We start from the raw sequence: 21,880 nt of genomic DNA on the forward strand, positions 1-21,880 counted from the left end.
AATGTGTGTTCATGGCTCTCCCTCTTTGGTGCATTGGTCTAGATGTTTTTAAATGAGTAGCTTTCCGTGTAGCAAACTTCACTTGATGGCATAGAGTTGTTCATGGTTCTTTCTCAATAATTACTCTTCCTTCCATTCTAATTCCCATTTTGTATACTGCACTCTCCATTGCTATTGGCTCCCCAATGCAACTCTAGGGTACATGGAAATTTTTTTGATTCATACATGATGTTTTTTTTTTTTTTTTTTTTAATGTTCTAGAAACTCCGGAAATAAGCAAAGATAGGTGTTGTGATGTGGTGTGGAACTTTGCATAGCAGTTCAGTCGTGAAGAAGTTGTTTCATGGAACAAATTTTATAAAAAATACGGCTTCCTTCTCCACATTAACGATTTTTAATTGTTGCTTTGTATTTATTTTCTACCCTTTCGAATAAATGTGTCTATATGTTTCCCTTGTTAGGTCAATGTACATTGCTGCAGAGTTATATGAGACAAGAGAGAGGAAGGTCAGAGAAGGAGAATAGAAAAACAACAAGCATTTTCAGCCAAGGGAGTAGTAGTTTTCTGGGTTCTTTGACTTTATTATCTTTTTCTAACTCAAGTAGGGAACCTACTCCATTTGGTTTAGGATTTCCTTCGTTCTCTTTTCAAACTTGGGTATTTTTGGAACTCTATTTTCAACCTTAAAGATATAGTTGTTAGCATTATTTTTTTCATGGTAGTTTAGGCATGTTCTTTGGTGGAAATTGGATATAGATGATGTACTAAAAATCTGGCCATGCTTCTTAGCTGAAAGTTGGCAAAAATGTGTCTGCAGTAGTTCTTTTTTAGTTTGTTCTTTTGGGGATATCATTAGAAGAGATGATTGAACTATACAGTGACATAGAGATGATGTATCGATCATTGTAGATTCTTCTTCTTTGTTCTCTATGATACTTTATGCCAATATGAGCTGATAAAATTGGTACATGGTTATATTGCTACAGGTACTGCCTATTGCGAGTTTGATTTCAAACCAAACACTTTTCGACATGATCAAGCTAATAAAGAATGGTACATGGTTATATTGCTGCAAGTAACATCCATTTGAATACTAATGTCAATGAGTTATTGCTAAATTTTGTGTGTTTACTGGAGTTGTTTGGTGATTTAAAGCACTCTTTGTCTAAGGTGTTCATTGATTGAAGACATAGAGCAAAGTACATACATTGTTTATTTTGTTTTTGAATTTTAATAATTTGTCATAGGTTGTAAGTGTCTTTTGGGGTAAGGTAGACTAAATGTAATTAAGTTTCAAACGGTCATTTGTACAGGTATACTTAAACTATTTTGGATCCTGTCATTATTTCATTGTTTTTAGGGATGAATGTTCTCTTTTTTTTTTGTGTGTGGAAGTCTTATGTCTCTTCACATCAATAGGTTAAAGGATAAGATAACAAAACAGGTTAAAGGATTAGGTAAATAAATTTTTTTTTTAAAAATACTATATGTAGCGCCGTGATACATTTCTGGCGGTACATTTGACGACATATGTGAGGTGTTTATTACAAATGCCGCTGAATCATATAGTGGCATTTTTTTTAAGCTGCGATGACACTTAAAAAATGCCGCAAAAGACGCCTTTTCTTATAGTGGACCCATGCTAGCAGGACCTGAGAAGTGCAATCCTAACAAGTATTGTCTCTTTCACAAGGACTATGGGCATGAGACAGAAGATTGTTACCAAATGAAGAGGGAGATAGAAGGCCTTGTGAGAGCAGGGTGTTTGAACAAATCAATACGTGAAGGGGAGACGTGATGGCCGTTCGGGCCAAGGGGATAGAGGTCATGATCGAGAAAGAGAAGAACCAAGAAGGGAAGAAAGGAGGGGGGACCGAGATAGAGAGAGAGACCGCACTGACGAAAGAAGAGATGTGCTGGAACCCAGCGGCACCAAGGGAGCCCCCATCCTCACCATACTTGGAGGACCAGGGCAAGAGTCAACCAGGAAGGCCAAAGCCCATGCCAGGTTCATGGGAGTAGCAGAGAAGCCAAGCAAGATGGCAAAAATCGAGACAATGATCTCCTTCTCGGATGAGGACTTGGAAGGTGTGAGCATTCCACATGAGGATGCCCTGGTTGTACAAGTGGAGATAGCCAACCGACCAGTACATAGGGTGCTGATAGATAATGGGGCATCTGTGGATGTGCTTTCACTAGAAGCCTACCGCAAGTTCGGATTCAGAGACGATCAAGTCAAGCCAGAGCCCACTGACCTCCATGGATTCTTGGGCGCCACAGCCACCATTAGAGGCACAATAGAGCTATCCATCACCTTTAAGGAGCACCCTCGACAGGTCACCATCATGGTAAACTTCATGGTCATCAGGTCCGTGATGTCATTCAATGGCCTCTTAGGGCGACCTTCCCTGATAGCCCTTAGAGGTGTCGTATCTCTACTCCACCTGAAGATGAAGTTCTCCACTGACAACGGAGTGAGGAAAGTACGAGGTGATCAGAAGAAGGCCAGAGACTGCTATGCCACCTTTGTGAAGAAGAACAACGGCAACACACAGGGGATGGCAGTATGCATAGAGAACCTGGTCAGTGACCAAAGAGATGAACTAAAGAGAGGAAGGCCGGTGGAGGACCTTGTCCCATGGCCACTCAGCAGGGAAGACCCTTCCAAGGTTGTGCAGGTTGGCTCATTATTGAGCGATGAACAGAAAGAAGAACTGGGGCACCTCCTCTAGACTAATATGGATGTCTTTGCATGGTCAACTGCAAACATGCCAGGCATACCCAGATCCATAGTAGAGCACAAATTGCATGTAGATCCTACCAGGAAGCCCGTCCAGCAGAAGAGGCGGAATTTTGCCCTCGACCGATAGGCAGCTATCAAAGAAGAGGTCGAGAAGTTGAGTCGAGCAGGGTTCATCAGGGAGGAGAAGTTCCCTACCTGGCTCACTAACGTGGTCATGGTACCCAAGCCTAATGGGAAGTGGAGAATGTGCATAGACTACACTGACTTGAACAAGGCATGCCCAAAAGATGAGTACCCGCTACCCAGGATTGATCTGCTAATCGACGCCACCGCCGGACATGAGATGCTGAGTTTCATGAACGCCTACTCTGGTTACAACCAAATCCTCATGCATAAGGATGACGAGTCTTACACCACCTTCCGAACAACCAAGGATAATTACTGTTACCGTGTCATGCCGTTCGGACTGAAGAATGCAAGGGCCACCTAGCAGAGGATGGTCAATAAGATGTTCGAAGAACAGATTGTGAGCAACATAGAGGTGTATGTGGATGATATGATCATGAAGAGTGTCCAAGCCCATCAACATCTGACCGACTTGGAAGAAGTGTTCGCCGTGCTGAGAAGGAACCAGATGAAGCTAAACCCTGTGAAGTGCACCTTCGGGGTGACGTTAAGGAAATTCCTGGGGTTCATGGTCTCAGTACGGGGAATAGAAGCCAACCCATTCAAGATCAAGGCAATCCAAGAGATGGCACCACCTCGGACAGTCAGAGAAATACAGAGATTGAATGGAAGGATCGCTGCCCTTTCAAGGTTCGTGTCACGATCAGGAGACAAGTGCTTGCCATTCTTCAAGACATTGAAGAACCTTCAAAGTCCTAAAGACTTTGCATGGACAGAGGAGTACCAAAAGGCGTTCGAAGAGTTGAAGGTATACCTCGAGAATCCACCATTGCTTGGGCGCCCATAACCCAACGAATAGTTATAGATCTACTTGGTAGCGAGCCCCATCGCAGTGCTACTAACAGAAAAGGATAAGATACAGAGACCCATCTACTATGTTAGCCATGTCTTAATTGATGCAGAGACCAGGTACATAAGAATTGAGAAGGTAGCATACGCATTAGTAATCGCGGCTAGGAAGCTCAGACCTTACTTCCAAGCCCATACCATCATAATCCTCACCAACCTACCATTAAAGAAGGTGCTACATAAGCCAGACATCTCTGGATGATTGATTGCCTGGGCAGTCGAGTTGAGTAAGCACAACATCAGGTTCCAGCCTAGGATGGCCATCAAAGGCCAAGCCTTGGCAGACTTCGTGGCTGAATGCACCTTACCTGAGATTGAGACAGATGTAGAGGGACCAGACGAGCATGACCGAGGATCATGGGAGATGTACGTGGATGGTTCGAGTAACGTCACAGGAAGTAGGGCTGGCTTCATACTCACTAGCCTCGAAGGATTTTGAATCCAATATGCTCTCCGTTTCACCTTCCCAGCATCCAACAACGAAGCAAACTACGAAACACTACTGGCTAGACACCGGGTGGCCAAAGCCATTCAAGTCACACACCTATCTATCCGGAGTGACTCCCAGCTAGTGGTAAATCAGGTGAATGGAGAGTATGAGGCGAAGGTCAAGCGAATGGCATCGTATCTAGCACGTGCTCAGGAATTGATCGGGGGTTCATGAAGTTTGAGATGGTTTGAGTTCCCAGAATCGAGAACACCACCATCGATGCCTTGTCCAGGCTAGCCAACGATGAGCTTCATAACCTGGCCAGTGCCGTCTACGTCGAAATACTAAACGAGCCAACATACCAGGAAAAGCAGGTCAATGTGATTGAAGAGGGCCTAGTTGGATGGATCCTATACTAAACTACCTACAGAATGACGTCTTACCAGAAGACAAGATCGAGGCAAGGAAGTTAAGGATGAGAGCTGCGAAGTACACCGTCCTAGATGGGGTACTATATAAGAGGGGAGCCACAGCACCACTCCTTTGGTGCTTAGGACCCAAGGGAGCCTAGTACGCCTTGGCAGAAGTCCATGAGGGGATCTGCGGAAGCCACATGGGAGGAAGAGCTCTAGCCTACAAAATCCTCCGCCAGGGGCTCTACTAGCCATGAATGCTAGAGGAAGCAATATAGTACATCAAGGCTTGCAAGCAATATCAATTGGTCACCCTAGTACCCCATCTACCCGCCACCAAGCTGACGTCCATCCTCAACCCCATTCCCTTTGCCATGTGGGGGGTAGACATCTTAGGTGACTTCACAGCAGCATCAGGTAACCGCAAGTACTTGGTGATCGCCATAGACTACTTCACCAAGTGGGTAGAGCCAAACCATTGGCCAAGATCATAGAGAATGAAATGGAGAAGTTCGTCCATGACGACATCATCTACATGTTTGGTGTGCCAAAGATCATAGTCTCCTACAATGGGAAGCAGTTCAACAACCCCAAGTTCAGAGCCTTCTGTTAGAGCTACAATATTGACTATCGGCCTGTTTCGGTAGCATACCCACATGCCAATGGTCAGGTGGAGGTGACAAACAGAACCCTACTGGATAGAATAAAGAAAAGACTGGAAGGAGCCAAAGGAAAGTGGGTCGAAGAACTACTGAGTGTCCTATGGGCATACTGCACCACAATAAGGACACCCACAATAGAAAGCCCATTCCGCCTAGCATATGGCACGGAGGCACTAGAACCGGTAGAGGTCCTCGCCATATCCCACAGAGTATTGCACTTCAATAAAAGGACATACACAGATGGACTGCGAGCAAACCTGGACTTCGTAGATGAGGTACGAGAGAAGGCACTACTGAGAAACGTGGCATACCAACAGCGCACAGCCAAGTACTACAATGCCAAGGTATGAGAACACTTATTCCACCAAGGAGACCTGGTCCTCAGGAGGGCAAGTGCATCACAACCAAGGAAGGAAGGGAAGCTATCAGCAAACTGGGAGGGACCTTACATAGTTTCCAAGCAGATACGTCCAGGGACATACCACTTGAAAACTCCAGGGAGCAAGAAGGTAGACCATACCTGAAACTTAAAACACCTGAAGAAGTATTATTAGTAGAAGTAATAGCAGAGCAGCTGCACCACCAACAGGAGCAGTAGCAGTAGATAGCATCACTGTTTCAAGAATAATTTGAAATTTTTTTATTGAAGTAAAGAGTTGGTTTTGGGAATACTCGTCTTCTGCTACTTAATCGAATCACTGCCACCACACCAAGGTCTGTTGACCACCAAGGAAAAATGCCACCAAGGCCCATTGCCCACCAAGGTCTCTTGACCACCAAGGCGCAATGCCACCAAGGCCCGTTGGCCACCAAGGTCAGTTGACCACTAAGGGGCAATGCCACCAAGGCCCATTGGCCACCAAGGTCCGTTGACCACCAAGGCGCAATGCCACCAAGGCCCGTTGGTCACCAAGGTTCGTTGACCACCAAGATGCAATGTCACCAAGGCCAGTTGGCCACCAAGGTCCATTGACCACCAAGGCGCAATGCCACCAAGGCGCAATGCCACCAAGGTCCGTTGACCATAGAGGTTCGAGAGCTATTAAAGCAATAGGTCACCAAGTTTAAAACAACTACTAAAGATGATAGATTACACACATCAACCATAAGGAACGGTACGATGAAGAAGACAAGAAGTTAACTACTTATAACAAGAGAAGGAGGTCACAGTAATCACATAGTTCAGAATTCACAAGTTTAACATGCCATATGCACAGAAAGTCAAGAAACCTCCGCTGGGGGAGTCACATCCTCCTCTGGTGGAGAAGCCATCTCTGCCTCAGGAGGAGGTGCCACACCCTCCTCCACAAGAGCAATACCCTCATCAGGTTGAACGATGCCCTCCACAGACACCACAGTGCCCCCCTCCGTCGGGACATCGGTGGTCACAGCAGCAACTGAGGTCAGCGTCGCAACACCTACGAATCATGAGAAGTCATAGCCAAGGGTCTCCTTGAGAACGTAGACGGCCAAGTCCTGAATCCCCGCATCGTATATCCCCTGGTTCTCCTTGTAGAACCAATCCATGAGCTCCAAACACTACTTGTACTCCGCTATAGCTCGCCTGCCAGACTCGGCTAACTCCACCTCATAACCCTACCTCACATCTCGAAGCTCCTCCTTCAAGGCACGGATCTGGGATGAACTCTTAGCCTCCATAGTCATGCTCTGGGAAGACATAGCCCTGAGCTCCTCAGCCATCCTCCTCACTCAAACGGCGGCCTCCTCTAGGGCGACTCGGTGCTCCTGGAGCTCCCTCTCCATACCGCGTAGTTTACGAGCCTGATGGATCTCCTGGAATGCCTTTTGCTCAAGACGGACTACCGCCTCAGTGGTGCGATGCTAAATCTGTGACCAACAAGAACATCAGAAGTCCATCACATAAGGACACTGAAATAAAAAGGGAAGAGGTTTGACTCACCGAAGCCATATCCTGATAAAAAGCGTGCACCAAAACCAAGTCACTCATCCCCTACAGGCCCAAACACTTGGCTGGAAGCCTCCCTCGGTCTAACCACTCCCGGGGTACACCCATACTAGTCAAGACCTCACCCTCTTGAAGCTCCCAAGGAAGCACCAAAGTAGAAGTAGTTGGCGAGTATGCAGTAGATGGAGGCAGTGGATCAGCAGAAATATCAGTAGAAGGAGAAACCACCTCCTGCGCCGCAGCAGAAGGGAGAGTAGAAGGCCTCGAGGCCCCAGCAGTAGACCTCGATCTTGGAAGGATAACTCGCGGACCACCCTCATACTACTAGGTGAATCAGGACCCCCTTTCCACTTGACACCAACTGCTCCAGTAGAGGAAGGTCTAGAGGTCACGGGAGCACTCCCACCAGAAGATGAACAACCTTGAATAGCTCTCTGCCGCAGGTTGGCACAGAAGATGTTGATGTCCGGCTGAAGGTCCACTACATAGCAACATCCAACGATAGATAAAGTCAACAGCCAATACACTAAGAGAAGAATATAAGCATAAAGATCAAGTGTAGGGAGACAGTAGTCTTACCAGGACTCAGCTTCCAAAGAAATAGGAAGGCCTCCGAGTTCAGCTCCCGAACGTTGAATGGATCACGTCCCAGACATCGCTTGAGGGAATCACCCTCAGAATCACTCAACTCAAGGCTGTGATTGACCCTCTTGAGGTCAATAACCTCCCAGGTAGTCCATAGTGAGCATCGTGGGACCGTAGCAAAAAAGAAGCGATCCCTCCAATACTTTACTGAACTAGTGATCCCCTCAAGGAGCTCCAAAGTGGCATAGGGTCTCTTGAGGACACGACGAGCGAAGTGATAACACCCACCGTCCCCCTTCTTCAACAGGTAAAAATATGAGAATAAGGGAATAGTAGTAGCACGCCCCATACAGGCGAAGTACACATAAAAGCCCAAAATAACCCTCTAGGAATTGGACAATACTTGCCCAGGGGTGAGGTGCCAGTGCTCTAACACTAACTCAACAAAATGTGGAACAGGAAAGCGAAGGCCCTGGGAGAAGAGAATGCGGTAGAGACAGATCTCACCCGCTCGGTGGGAGAAGGCATAATCATTGGGTCCAAGAACACGAAGCATAACATCCGAAGGAATATGGTACTCCTACCGAAGGGAAACCAAATCTGAAGGGGTCAGGATACTGGTAACATGACCCATCCTACTAATAGGACCCGCGGCTATAGGCACCACCCCAGAAGACCTAAGACCTCTACCAAGGCTAGAGGTGCTGGAAGGTCCCACTTCCCCATCACTAGCACTAGGAGAAGGCACTGAAGATGAGGTACCCATAGGGGAAGGCGACCTCGAGGAAGGCTCCTCCGAGGATCCAACCACGACCGTGGCAGGATCAAAGTTACTAGAAGATGACATGAACAGCACTAGGGTAGATTACTTACTCAGAGAGTGATCTCCCCCAAAGGCAGGTGGCTGACACAAGAAGGAAGAAGGCAAGCTGCAATAGTTAGCCAACAAATCCAATCCATAAGAGAGTTGAAAAAAAAAAAAGAAAAAAGAAAAAAGAGAGAAAAAAAAAACTCACCTCAAATGGATAAGCGGGCGCGGCCTCAAGTAGGTGTGGCCTCAAGAGGGCAAATGGGCACGGCCTCTAGAGTGACCACGAGCGCGGCCTTTGGCATGACCACGGGTGCAGCCTCTGGCGTGACTATGGGCGTGGCCTCTAGCACGACTACGGGGTACAGCCTCTAGTGTGACCACGGGCGTGGCCTTTGACGTGACCACAGGTGCGGCCTCTGGCGTGACTATGGGCGTGGCCTCTAGCACGACTATAGGTATGGCCTCAGGCGCAACCACGGGGCACGACCTCAGGCGCTACCACGAGCTCGGACTCAGATGGGTCTGGCAGACACAGGCCCAGAAGGAACGCGGCCTCAGGCAAAAACTCGAACAAGCGCAACCTATGAACGTAACCATGACAGGGGTGACGTCAAGTCACAAGCAAGCATCAAACAAGCACCAAGGCCAATGGTCAAGGGAGGACAAGAAAGCCAACAAGGAGTCACACTACCTTATGTTGCTTAAAGATAAACACATGGTGGGCACCAAAAAGGTAAATGCCAAATGAATGCAAGGAAGAGACAAGATCTCAAAAAAGATGGAAAGCAAAAACCAAGAGAGAGAGGAGGAGAAAAAGTGAAAAGTGAAAAAGGAGGAGTAAAGAAGAGAGACATATACCTACAAAAAAGAAAACAAAAAGAAGAAGGAAAAGTATAGGAGGAGAGGTTTGAACCTACAACCTCTCCCACCTCACCAGAAGATTTATGGGCACGCCCCTCAAGAGAAGCATATTCGTGAAAAATCCCTCAGTACATGAAAGCATTACTTTCTTGAACACTCCATTCCAAGAGAGTGGGGGCAAGTGATAAACCCAAGATTATACGAACCAATCAGAGGCTGCCACGTGTTACGGTCCAAGAGGTGACCCCTTCCAAAACCAGAGAAGAACCAACTTGGACATAAGTCACAAGGAAGATCACAGGCGCGACCCCCACAGGCATGGCATCACCCGTAGGTGTGACCCCCATGGGCGCGACCTCACCCACAGGTGCGACCCCCACGGGCGCGACCTCCACTATGGGCGTGGCCTCCTCTCCTAAGGCGTGACCTCCACTATAGGCACGACCTCTCCACTGGCACGGCCGCTCCCAAGGTGCGACCTCCACCATGGGCACTACCTCTCCACGAGCACGGCCTCATAGGCACGACCTACACAGACATGACCTATGCAGACGTCGAGGCACCTAGCCTGTGATCCAGTCATCACTATAGACTTATGCCACCTCCAGGACTCTAGGCCACCGCCTAGAAGTCATGTCGCCTAGACGGAGTCAAGCACCAAAGGAGTTATCACCATACACGTAGGTGTCTATCTATTAAGGATCCTAGCACCGCTGGGATACTCCCTCCCGCAGGGAGACGGCCAACCAAGGAAGAGCACTGCTACCCAAGGTCTCTATCCACTACATGGATCACTCTCCATCAAACTGGGACTCTCCACGCTGCCATACTCTACTATAAAAGGGAAGGTATTCTATTCCCTCAACCCATCTTGAATACTATTATTCATCTGTTTGCTCAGGAGATCTGACTTTGGCATCGGAGAGTCCTAGGCCGAAACCACACTAGTTCTCCTTTGTTACTCTGGTCCTTTTGCAGGTTAAGGCACTCGAAGGGACTGCAGACAATTTGTTGACACAACAGCCACCACCTCATGCTCATATCAACCTCAGTTGGAAACCAAAAAATAATAAACCCCTTACCAATGGGGATCATATCCACTGATCCCTTAAGCTTCCCCAACTCATTAATGGCCTTCCTCACAGAAGCCAATGACACTTGCTGCATATTTAATCTTCCAATGAGAGCAAACTTAAACTTTTGAACTTGAGATTCATAGGTTGAATGTGGAATCTTCACCCAGATAATGTCTCCTTCATGAACTGGAGAAGGAAGCGCAGCAACATCAGGAATAGAGTTTCTCCCCACAGCCGCAACAAATGAACGTTCCCCCACCGGAGGCACCTGGATATTAGGAATAGTCAACTCTACTCTACCAGTCCCCCACCATACCCCGGTTCAAGATAGTCATCATCCTCCTCGGCATCCATAAAAGACTCATTCTCGGCTTGGAAATTCCTTGCTAACCTCCCACTCGCCATTCCTTCCCTTCTTACAAACAACGTAAAGACTAAAAATCTAAGCTAAAATTATTAATGAAGAAAGAATACATAGGGGGACTTTCCCACCTTAACCAAACCCGAAAAGAAATACTATTCTCACGCACTCAAAAGGGGAGCTTACCACCCTACACAACCCTAAAAGAAAAATAGAATTATTTTCGTACAACCGGGAAGCCAGGCGGCTCCTCTCAAGTAATCTGCTTAAGATCAGGAGGAAGATTAGCAAAAGAACAAAATAGCGTGTTGGATGTCGAAGCACAAGTATAATTTTCTAATCAGTTCGCTACTCTATTACCCTCTCTAAAGTTGAAGGAAATCATTGGGCAAAGAGCTTGAACAAAGAGCAAAATTTCGTGGAACATAGAGCTTGAAGGAAAACTTTGGGCATTTTTTGAGGTTTTTCGGCCTCTTGTATCTTTCTTTTTGGTTTTCTCTTGGTTATAATTCATGATCCTTTAGCAAAAAAATACAGTAGCACCCCTTCCAAACATTGTACTTCTTCTTGGAAATACAGCGAACCGTCAAGGCCGAATCCGAATTGATGTGGAATTCCAAAAATCCCACTCAGTGCAAAGCTTTAGACCATCCCTTAAGGCCCTAAATTCCGCCATGGAATTAGTACAATCACCATAAAAGTTTGCAAAGGTTGCCAAGACATAACCATTTTCATCTCTTATAATTCTTCCTCCTCACCCATTCTGGGGTTCCCTTTACACGCCCCATCCACATTAAGCTTTACAACATTGAAAGGGGGAAACCAAAAAACAGCAATAGGAGGCTTGTACCAAACAGGAGATGGGAAATATTAAAGATTTGAAGGACAAGTGTTTCTTTAAATGAAGGGGGTCTTTTAAAAGAGTCATAGTAAGGGATCTCCTTCACCCAATTTTTAATCGCCTCCACAATGAAACTAGTTGAGCGAGCTCTACCCCCATGCCTCCTGTTATTTCTCTCTTTCCACAATTCCCAAATGATGAGAGTGGTAATCAATCCAGTTATCGCACCACATAAACCCTTTCCCTTAGTATGCTCATAACAGAATAAAATATGACTTCTTATGTCCTGTGAAGCAATGATCTCACATCAAATACTCTTGAAAAATAAGTCCACACCTTTGAAGCCATTTCACCATCTACTAGCCAATGGGAAACCGATTCACAAGTGGGGTTGACGCAATAGGATTATTTTGATGCCAAAGGCATTCCCAAAGCTTTCACCGCCTCATCAATAGGGATGCCACCACGCATAAGCTGCCAGGAAAAAAAACCAATCTTAGGGGGAAGAGAGTGGTTCCAAAACAAAGTTTTGCAAAAGGTTTGGTTGTTGAAATTGGTCTAATTTCATTCCACACCAATTTGATAGAGAATTTACCATCACTAGCGAGAGTCCACACTAACTTGTCCTCATTTTTTTTTTTGCTAAAGCTCAGCAATGAATATATTAAAATAGAAAGAAAAAAAAAATAACTATTTAATGTCCAAGCATGCCCAGACGATTACAAAAACACAAAAAAAAGGAGGACATTCCTCCCCAAATAGGAAAAAACCAAACAAGGCAAATGCCCCCTAACAGAATCTATATCAAGGACGACCTAATGCATCATCAAGCAAAGTTAAATTAACACCAGAAGGGAACTCTGAAGTCAACCAAGTGGATAACCCAGCTTTCACAGCAGATTTAGCAAGAGAATCCACCACAGGGTAAGCCTCCCTAAAACAATGATAAATCTTCTAACAAATGGAATGAAGAAAAGGTTGGAGTCAAATCCAAACCTGCCTCACGAACTAGTGAATATTGCCAGACGCGCAAGCACCAACCACAGCCATCGAATCACACTCGATCCATAGCCGCCACAACCCCATCTCATTAGCCCTGAGAAGGCCATGCATAACAGCCCAAAACTCCACCACAAAGTTGGTCTTAATACCAATAAAAATACTAAAGGCATCCAATGGAACCACAGGCTCATCCCTAAAAATCCCACCCCCACCCACTCTGCTTGGGTTTCCAAAGGAGCAGCCTTCAATATTAAGCTTAATCCATCCCTTTGGGGGTCTATACCACCAAACCCCCCTAATCACTTGAGCCAGTTTCGGGAACCCAGAGATAGTCAACCTCCTAGCACACAATAAATCCTGAATCAATGCCACTGGTATAGGAGAAGAATCCACAAGCTCTCGTATAGAAAGAAGGACCTCTCCCATAGTCACCCCCACCGATCTAACCTTCCCCTCAAATTTTTTGAGATTGTGCTCCTTCCAAATAAAATAGGGGATTGCCACCCCCCCAACTCCCACACCTTAGACACAAGCACCACATTAGACTTCCTCTTCCACCAATCCACCAACTCCCCCATAGACACCACATCCGCCCAAGTTAGCCTAAAAAAATCCAGGAAACTTTGCCATAAGTAGCAAGAGAAACCAGTTTCAAAAATAAATGGACCATAGACTCCACAGCACCCTTATAGTTTGTAGTGGGACACCAGCTGCAACCCTTTACCAGCCAAAACACCTTCAGAAGGAATTCTATTATGCATCAATCTCCAAGCAAAACAGGAGTGTCTCTGCAGCAACATCTTATTCCAGATAATACCATACAATGGAACCTTGGAGTTCCTCTTCCTAATAGTTTCCCAAGCCGACTGGGTATTAAACACCCTAGAAGGAGTAAGCCCCCATAAGCAGAGATCCGGCCAAGGCTGAGCAGGGAGCAAAATATTTTTAATAGAAGAGAAAATATCTCTAAGAAAGACCACCTTCAAACCTTTATTTTCTAAAAGCTCCATCCCAAGGCCTGAAGCGTCAGCAATAGATTCACTACCCATCCAGCAATCCTTCTAAAAGTTCACAAAAGATCGTCACTAATAATCCAACGCTCATGTTGTTGCCCCACAAGCCAAACTCTTTTAAAGCCAGGCCAAATCAAGTAGGAAAGGTACTTGTAAGTACCGTGGTCCTCCGTAGGATCCGGAGGTTCCTCAACCTTAGTGACATTTAGGGTATTAATACGGATAATATTGTTAATGTTCAGAAATAATATTAGGGGTTTGGGATCACGCATAACATACTAAAATATTGTGAAGTCGCCACCTAGGGTTAGGGCCTAGGACCCATTAAGTGTAGCCCTATCTGTTGTGAACGAAATCGGGCTACTTGACTCCAAATGGTCTGACCAGAGGTTTGGGTAAGGGGTCAGGTTACGAGTGTGGGAAGGTGTTAGGCACTCAACTCGCCCGGCTGAAGCCGGTCTCTCTGTCTTAGATGCTATATAAGGACGAATGTTCTCTCTCTTTTATGACGGAGATGGGGGATGTTATGAACTACATTCAAACATTGTAAATTAAATTAGAACATAATTAACTACATTACATACATGAAAAACATATACTAAAATGATGAAATACGAAAGGGCTACATTGAAACGATGAGACTGCAGTAATTATACCTGTATGATTATATTCCCCTAGCTCAAGAGAGATAGACGAATGGGCTGATGCTGATTCCTTCTGGGCAGAGTAACAGCTCTTTCAAGTGAATTGATGGGGAGAAACCAGGCAGAGTAACGTCTAAAATAAATGAGTTTCAATTGCTAGCCATACACTGACGGGATAACAACGTCCAGGAGTGGTAATGCTCTTTGCTTGGAAGGATAATCGAAGGATCTATCCACACCAAAGAAGGCTTCACTCACTCACACTCTCATAAAAGAAAGAGGAGAAAGGAGGGTGAAAAATGGAGAAAAGGAGGGTGAAAAGCACTTGGGGAGGGTCTCTCTACCCAAAAATCCTTGGGAAATGAGGGAGGGGGACCCTCCTATTTATAAGGAGGGGTCCCCTCTCTCTCCTGGTCGGATAAGTCCTCCACGGCGCCGTGGAGGTGTTCACGGCGTCGTGGAAATCTGGTACAGGTCTCCATGGTGCTGTGGGAAGGACCCCCACGGTGCCGTGGGAGCACAGTGCCTTATTCCCCTTTGTTTTTAGGTCTGAAATGTGCTCTAATGGGTTCAAAATGGTTTGGGGGTCCATGGCCCAGGTGTTTTGGGGTCTAGAAAGAGGGAAGGTGCGCCGTCCATCATCTGTGTCCCGTCGACATCATCACCAAAGGGGGTGACAAAAATCACTGTCTACACTACTGCTTTTTCAAAGATCCATCACCATTCACAAATCTCGCCCTGAGAAAGTTAGAAACCAAAGAATCATCATGCATAATAGACCAGGCTAATATACCAAGGAGGGCAATATTGACATCACATAGACGTCTCAAGCCTGAACCCCCTTCAGCTTTGGGGCTGCAAACCACATTCCATTTGACAGTCACCAATTTCCTGGATTCAATATCTCATGACCAGATAAAATTACGCATCCACCTCTCCATTAATGACACTAAAGAAGCAGGCCACTAGTAAACTAAAAAATTATGAACATGGAGACTCAGCAATACCGACCTCACCAACTCCACCCTCCCTACAAAGGAGAGGAGTTTTCCTTTCCACCCTGACAAGTGATTCTTAAACTTATCAACCAGCGGCAACATCCTGGTCTTATCAAGGTATTGTCCTCCTTGTTTGTTAGACAGATATTGGAGTCTAAGAATCTGATTTCCTGAGAATCAATTTGCATCAAAACCTCTTGATTCTAAGAGCCATCCATATGCAGCGCATCTCTTACTCGAGTTCCCAGGTCAAGGTTAAAAGCCTCGTCAACATGATCCATAAGAGGGCCCCAACCCGACCAATTATATCCAGCCAAAATTTAATCTCACCCACTCCAATGAGCCATCGGGAATTAGACAGCAAGAAATCTTTGTGCATTAAAGAATTTCTCCAAGAGAATGAGCCAATAGCTCTTAAGCCGGCCAAAGCAATGTGATTATTTTAAAAAAACTTTGCTTTAAAGAATGAGCACCAAAGAGAATTCTCTGTCATGATGCACCACAAACCCTTGAGTCTCAAGGCCTTACTGATGTCTTCTAAATGGCAGATACCAAGACCCCCTTCAGCCATAGTTTGTGTGATCTTGTTCCACCCCACCTAATGATGGCACTTATTCCTTTCTGATTGGCCCCACAGAAAATCTGAACATATGCCATTAAATTTTTTAATTACTATTTTGGGGGGATTCAGAGTGAAAATAATATGAATTGGCATCGACGCCAAAACATGTTTCAATAAAGTGATTCTCCCACCAGCTGACAATAATTTCCCCTTCCAACCGGCCACCTTCCTGCGCATCTTAGCCAGAAAGTCATCAAAAAAAATTAATTCAAAACGAAAACACCCAAAATACGTCGAAGCACCAAGGTATGTAAAAGGAAGACTTTTCCTGGTAAACCCTATGACCATCTCTATTATACGACATTTATTTTCATTGGCTCTTTTTACCAAAATAAAGCAACTTTTTTTCTTATTAACTAGCTTCCCTGAAGAGTCCTCATACCTACTAATAGAACCAATGATTTGTTTCAGAGAACTTTTAAAACCCTTTGAAAAATAATAATTGTGTCGTCTACAAAGAGACTATGAGATATTCCAGGGCATCCACGAGGTAGTTGAAAATACTTCGCTCTCCCTTCAACAAACAGAGTTCTAAGTCCTTAGCATGGAACTTCCTCCACAATGATTAAAAGAGCTGAAGAAAGGGAATCTCCTTGTCTCACCCCCCTTGATGAGTTGAAAAATCCGGTCGGGCCTCTATTCACAATAAATGAAAACTAGCAATTTTCCACAGTTTTTTTAATTAAATTAATCCAGCTTTTGGCAAAGCCAAATTTTTCTAAAACTTTATACAGGAATTCCCATTCAAGCCGGTCACATGCTTTGGCCATGTCCAATTTAAGGACCACATTTACCCCCACAAGTTTTTATGTTATGTTATACACTACTTCCTAGACCAAGGCTATATTATCATGAATGCAACAGCCTTGAACAAATCCCCCTTGCTCCTAAAAAATAATTGAAGGAAGAATAGTAGCCAATCTAGAAGAAATAACCTTAGCAATAATTTTGTTAGAAAAATTGCAAAGGCTTATAGGGCGAAAGTCGGACATTACCTCAGGGTTATCCTTCTTGGGAATTGATGAACACTAGGTGAGCTAAGGTATAACTCCTGGGTAGAAAGCCACCTGCAAAAATTCCTTGACCGCTACCCACACATCGCTGCCAACAATCTCCTAACAAGCTGTGAAGTAGCCTGACAAACCATCTGCACCCAGGGCACTATCAGCAGACAAATCAAAAACCGCTTTCTTTACCTCCTCCAATAACGGGGTCGCCAAAAGAAGTGAATTGTCATCTTCAGTGACAAGCTGCGGAATATGTTGCAATAAATCATCATCTCTCTGGGAACCTTGTATAGTGAAGATATCTGTAAAGTATCTAATGGCTTCTCCTTCAACTTCTTCTTCACCTGAAACTCAAATTCCGTTGCCATTTTTTATTGTTTCTACTCCTTTTTTCGACTACGTATATTGACCATTGTATAAACGAACTTGGTGTTTCTTTCACCCTCTTTCATCCACTGCACCCTAGAATTCTGTGTCTAGAAAATTTCTTCCTGCAACAACACATCATGTAAACCCATTCTAGCCACTGCGAGTTCCCCCTTATAAATATCATTTGGGTTCTAATCAAAATCAATCTCCCCACTCTATCCTCCACATTTCTAACATTTTGGTGAATATTACCAAAACTAGATTTATTCCATGCTCGCAGGTGGGTATGAAGCATCTTCAAATTAGCAAAAAGGATATAAAGCAGAGAGCCAATAATCAAAGTAGACCAACAATGTCTAACACAATCCATAAAATCAGGATGAGAAATCCACATCTGCTGAAATTTAAAAGATGAAAATTTCTTATCACCTTGTAGAGAGCATTCTACCTAGGTAGGCAAATAATTAGAGCAAGATCTGTTTAGATGGATCACCTGAGACAAATCAAAAAAATTTGGCCAATTTTCATTAAAAAAGAAATGATCCAACCAAGCCAAAACTTTCCCACTCCCTTCTTGATTATTAGACCAAGTAAATGTGCTCCCTTCAAAACCTCCATCAAACAAAGCAGCATCATCAACAAATTTACCAAACTCTTCCAATGACGTAGAGCAGGCTGGCCTTCCCCCAGCATTTTCCATTGGATCAAGAACAGCATTGAAGTCTCCCCCAATAGCCCATGGAATATTTATTGCAGCTGCATCCTGCAACAAATTTGCCCAAAGTAACCTTTGTTCCCCTGATGTGCACAAAGCATGAACAAATGTAATCATAACCTTGGAAGAAGATTGAACATTACATTCCAAGGATATATATTGCTTGTTTCCTTAATAACTGACACCTGCAGCTCACTTTTCCAGAAAATCCAAATTCTCTCACCATTCTCCACTCTATTAGAACAAGCAGCATCCATTCCAACCTTCTCTGATCATTACTATAAGAGATAACCTTTTTGGTAATATCAGGAGGAGTTTTACTCCAACTCAATCATCACAACCGTATGCGCATGATCATCCTCAAGAGTCCAAGCTTAAAGGAGAACAAGATCAGATAATACCTTTTTGTGCTAAAGATTAGCAAATTTATATTAAGATAAAAAATGAATACATGAATTTAATGTCCAGGCATACCTAGACGAATACAAAAACACTAGGCCTAGGGAAAAAAACACCAGAAGCCCCAAAAGATAACAAACTACAAACCAGTCAAATCTGAATCTAGGCCTACCCATCGTATCCTCAAACAAAAAAAGCCAAAACCAAAGGAGTGAAATTTGAAATCTAGGGGGAAGAGACAACACATTTTGCCGTTGATTTAACAAGGAAATCTGCCACTAGTTAGCTTCCCGGAAATAATGAGAGATCTTCCAAGAAATTGAATGGAGAAAGGGCTGCAAACCAATCCATAGCTATCTGACAAACCAAAGAATAGAACCAGAATAAAAAGCATCAATAACTGTCATCGAGTCACATTCAACCCATAACCAAGTCACCCCCATCTCCTTAGTTATCAACAAACCATGAAAAATAGCCAAGAACTCTCCCACATAGTTTGATTTTACGCCAAGAAAAAGGCTAAAAGCCGACACCAAGGCAGACCGATCATCCCTAAGAACACCGCCCGCGCCAGCCTTACCAGGGTTCCTTAGGGAGCACCCATCAGCATTGAGCTCAACCCAGCCTTGAGGAGGATAGCACCACCGAACTTCAGTAATCACCTGTGCAAGCTTAGGGAAAATAGGAATTTCCAACCCCTGGCACAAATCAGATCTGAAAGAGAAGAGACTGGATAAGAGAAAGACCCCAAAATCTCCCTCAGAGATGCGAGGAACCCAGCAAAGATAGCCTCCAAGCTCCTGGACTTCCCCTTAAATTTCCTATAATTTCGCTCATTCCAAATGCAGTATGGTTCAACACCAAGCTAGACATCCAGGCCTCTTACATGGGAACCGATTTTGATTTCCTTTTCCCCACACAAAAAAATCTATAAGAGGCATGAAGCTTGGCCACCAAACAATGAACAAGGCCATGAAATTATCCCATAGAGAGAGAGCAAAAGAACACTCCAAAAATATATAAGCATCAGATTCCAGATGATTTTTGCATAACTCGCACCGAGACACCAAACACAAACCTTTTCTAGAGAGGGCAATGTCCATCAGGGTTTTCCAAGAAAAAGGCAAAGCAGGAATGCCTCGGAAGGAGAGAATCATTCCACACCATACTACCCCAAGAAACTTTGAGGTTTTTTTGCCTAATAACCTCCCAGGTCAATTTCACAGAGAAAGCCCCTGAAGGAGTAATACCCTAAAAATAGACATCCGAGCAAGGAGGGGAGGGCAGCAAAATATTCTTAATTAAAGTAAAAACTATTTGCAAGAAAAGTTGAACGGACCTGTAGAAGAGACCAAGAGAACCCGGAGATGAAATCAGCAACCAAAGAGGATTTATCCACAAACCAATCAGGGCCAAGCCCAGAAGCAGCTGCAATCGACTCACTACCCAACCAGCAAATTCAAAATATCCCACCTGACAAATTCAAAATATCTCAAATATTTTTTTTGGAAGCCAAGATAAGATAAGCAATTAAAATATATACCTTGGAGTCTCTTTAAATCTTACCTATCAACTGCGTTTGTAAAGAGTTCAAGTTCATCTAGTGATCCATATACATCATAAATGTCGTCGATTACCGTTAATATTGAGATCAATTTGCTAAGCCTAATCCTGCATTTGGAGAATTCGAGCTCATAGATAATCCCAACTGCCCACATGAAATTCTCCACTAATCGGTCTCTTACAAAGCAAAGCTCTTCTTCAGAAGCCAAGTCTCTCCACCACCTACCAGAGAAAATATGCAATACTTAGTATAGTTGTTTACATTGAATTGTAACAATTTGATGTGGATAGACTACGATAAAAGACATTAATTTTATAACAATAAAATGATCAGAACTTAGGCACATGTGAAAGGGGGTCACCCTGCAAGGCTAGTAGGTGACATTGATGGGAATCTTGAATGTTCAAGAGGCATACCACCGAAATAGAGTACCAGGCCCATGCCCAATTATACAAAGGAGGTGGACAATTCTGGTATGGTTAAGAACAAATTTTGATTTTAAGGTAAAATTTGTTTTTTTCCAGACTATTTTCCACTTAGACAAACGGAGCCAAAACAAACCCTTGTATTAAAGTTGTTATGCTTTAATTGATTAAAAAGATTACCTTGATAGCTCCTGTAAATCCCTTTGGTGAACTGATTGCACAATGTTGAAATCTAGCTTCGCTAGCTCAACCAGTATTGATGAACTCTTCTTTGTATGCTCCTTCCCGTAAACATTTATGAAGTTCCTAGCTTATAATCTCACCATTCTCCAGTGCAATGGAACTTCTAGTGATCGTCGCACTTGTTCTGTCAGATTATTCCCCAAGTGTTTCATTGATGACTTGAGACGTGAGGCACTGAATTCCATGGCTTCCTCTAGCACTGCTTCTCCAGTCATTCCAAGGTGTGCAGCAAGAGACCCTCAGCTTTGTTTCCATGAAGCTCCCATCGTTGTTCTTGAATTCATTAAACACATCTATATGCAAATTAGAACAACACAATTAAAACCAAGTATCAGATCAAGCGTTTATCGTTACAGTAAAACTAATTGATAGTAGTGAGTGCGCAAGTTTATTTCTTTATAAAAATTCATGCTAATTACCTGAACTAACTTGATATCCATGTTCTCAAATAAGTCAAAATTTTAAGGCAGCAGTGTAGAGATCATCAATGCCCTCCAAATAAACAAGATGATGAAGAAGGGACTCTTTGATCTCTTCCTCGAAGTGGTAAGCCACTCCCAATCGTTGAATCAAATCGATGAGTTTTAATCAAACCAATGGATCTTTGGTAGACGGTATAAGCTGTTTTACTTCTTGCTTGAGCTCCTCTAAGTGGGCATGGGAGAGTTCATTCTCCAATCCAAACAAGAAGTGGGAGTTGGTAAGACATTAAGACCAAGTGAAAGTGTAAAAGTATATACAAAAATTGAGAATATTACAAGAAATAAACATTTTATTAATTAAACCGGATTTGATGGACACATATCCAACATTTACTAACCGTGTAAGGATTCTTCAAAGACTCAATGAATTGGTGCTCCCAAATGGTAGGATGATAATGAGCTGATCAGCGTTCACTCTCTTGTGATGCCGATGACAACCATGAGCACCGAGTTTTGACAAGCTTAATGTTACAACTACACATGGCGAAACCCATGACATGGCCAGTGACGTGGCCAGGGGCCCATCCATTCCGATTAGCTTGCATCGTACACGAAGGAGTAACAAGAAAAGACCAGCTAGATTGGATGATTACGTATAGAGTATGGGGATGTGAGAAGAGTATAGGGTATGATATGAGTGTATGAAGAATG

The 21,880-nt window shown here is 44.1% G+C and overlaps 1 protein-coding gene and 1 pseudogene across 1 annotated transcript in view; both read right to left on the reverse strand.

The window, feature by feature from the left end:
* LOC122649091 (probable terpene synthase 9) overlaps positions 1-21,618 on the reverse strand; it is a 43,972-nt gene extending 22,354 nt beyond the window's left edge. The window contains exon 1 of the mRNA XM_043842456.1: positions 21,568-21,618. The gene's annotated coding sequence lies outside the window, so the exon portion shown is untranslated. The remainder of the gene's footprint in view (positions 1-21,567) is intronic.
* On the reverse strand, positions 20,078-20,971 carry LOC122649093 (annotated as a pseudogene).
* Positions 21,619-21,880: the final 262 nt, after the last annotated feature.

This window comes from Telopea speciosissima, chromosome 1 (assembly GCF_018873765.1).
Source record: "Telopea speciosissima isolate NSW1024214 ecotype Mountain lineage chromosome 1, Tspe_v1, whole genome shotgun sequence".
NCBI lineage: Eukaryota > Viridiplantae > Streptophyta > Magnoliopsida > Proteales > Proteaceae > Telopea > Telopea speciosissima.